Here is a 1,895-nt window from a genome sequence, read left to right on the forward strand (position 1 = left end):
TGAGGAAATCTCTCAAAAAAAAAAAAAAAAAAAGTAATGGTCTGGGCTGGGTATGGTGGCTCACATCTGTAATCCCAGCACTTTGAGAGGCTGATGCACAAGGATCATTCGAAAGCAGGAGTTCCAGACCAGCCTGGGCAACATAGCGAGACTCCATCTCTACAAAAAAATAATGCCTGTAGTCCTAGCTGCTCTGGCAGCTGAGGTGGGAGGATGACTTGAGCCCAGGAGTTTGAGGCTGCAGTGAGCCATGATTGCACCACTACATTCCAGCCTGGGATGGATAAATAGTGCACCCCCTCCAAAAAAAAAAAAAAAAAAAAAAATCTGCAGATGAGGGACAGAAATGGAAATGGCTTTTATTCCCATAAAGGGGAACTCCCAAAATGATATTGAACCTAAGGGGAGAAACAAGAACAGAAAGAAAAAAAAAAGGAGAGTTAGGATATGGGCATTTCATTTAATGATCTGTATATGGGGTGAGGACTAGTACAGGGGCAGAAGGGACTGGGGGCCTGGAAGACAGGACAGCCAAGTCAGTGGCTGATAACATGATAGTATCAGCAAACTACAAGGTGAAAATGGCCAAGGGTGGGGTGCCTGCTGTCCCTGCAACAAGCAGGAAGAAAGAAGGGGCAGGCTGAGGGGCACTGCACTGCTATCTGAAGGGGCCTTGATTTCTCTTCTAAGAACATGTGGTTAGACTGGGGCTCTGCTTTCTTCTTCAAGCCTACATCTTCTCCAGTGACTACACAAAAAAGCTTAGGAGAGGTTGGGCAGCTCACCTTGACCTCAAAAAACAGCAGCGGCAGTGGCAGCAGCAGGCGAGTTGGAACTTTGTTTACAGAGTCTACAACTGGCAGACGTGGGTTTAGAGTTCCTGTTTGAAACCCTTCTTCCCTTCATCTTCTCTGTCTTCAGAGAGAACTGGACCTCCAGAGAGGTAGGAAACCCCTAGCAGCACTGCCTGAGCTGGTGTTGGCATGGCTTTTGATGAATGAGCTCATACAATATCTCTTCACTTTCGCATCTAAGGCGTCTTCCGGGGGTTGGAGTGGAGGTTTCCCTTCAATGGCCCGGGACTGCAAGGAAATGAAGTTAGGACTTCCTTGTCTTGGGGATAGATCTGATGACTCACTCCCACTGCGACGGGTGGGGGTAGGGGAGCTGCTCTGATCGCGCTGGGATCACTATTTATACTCATCCTTCACCTTCACTATGCCTGGCTGCTCTCTCCTAGGGTCCTCATCTCAGTCTTCCTGGGCAGGGATCTAGGCAGTAAGGATGGGACCGACCTCACAGAGGGGACTGCCTACTCAGATAGCAATGGAGGAGAGTCGGTTCGCGCCCTGGATGACAGATCGTAACTGTCCTGAGTGGCTGAGCATCTTAGAGTGAACAGCAGACAGCACCGGCTTCATGTGAGAGTCCTGCCTGGACATTGAGGATGGATCCGAAGGAGGAGCGCAGAGCCTGATGGATCAGACACCACCACCCCTTAGCGGCGACGAAACCGAGGGGTAGAGGCGCAGGATCGCGGGAAGCACTTGTCGAGCTAGGCCAAGGAGAGAGGCGCAGGGAGAGCGAGGTGATCCAGACCAGACAGGGAACCCTGTGGGGCGTGGTGGGGCCGGGGGTGAAGCTTGCAGAGGTAGTTGCCCGTGAAGAGCAGCTTGTGCGCTCTTGGATCCTTGGAGTGGAGTGGGAACTCCGAGGCGAAGTGCACCCTGTTCAGAGAGATGCCGGTGAGCGGCCGTTGGAACGCTTGGCAGAGAACGCTTGCGCGAGCCCAGGGCGCGAAGAAATACAACAAAGGGCCAACGGGGAGGTCCAACGGTCCGATGCCAGCTGGACTCGAGCTCACTCGGTTGCAAGCGTTAGGCTCCCAGCGGCTC

At 52.5% G+C, this 1,895-nt stretch overlaps 1 long non-coding RNA gene across 1 annotated transcript in view; it reads right to left on the reverse strand.

The window, feature by feature from the left end:
• LOC105541327 overlaps positions 1 to 1,895 on the reverse strand; it is a 6,145-nt gene extending 4,250 nt beyond the window's left edge. The window contains exon 1 of the long non-coding RNA XR_001006329.1: positions 786 to 1,895. This is a non-coding gene — a long non-coding RNA (uncharacterized LOC105541327). The remainder of the gene's footprint in view (positions 1 to 785) is intronic.

The sequence above is a fragment of the Mandrillus leucophaeus genome, unplaced genomic scaffold (assembly GCF_000951045.1).
Source record: "Mandrillus leucophaeus isolate KB7577 unplaced genomic scaffold, Mleu.le_1.0 Scaffold238, whole genome shotgun sequence".
Taxonomy (NCBI): Eukaryota; Metazoa; Chordata; class Mammalia; order Primates; family Cercopithecidae; genus Mandrillus; species Mandrillus leucophaeus.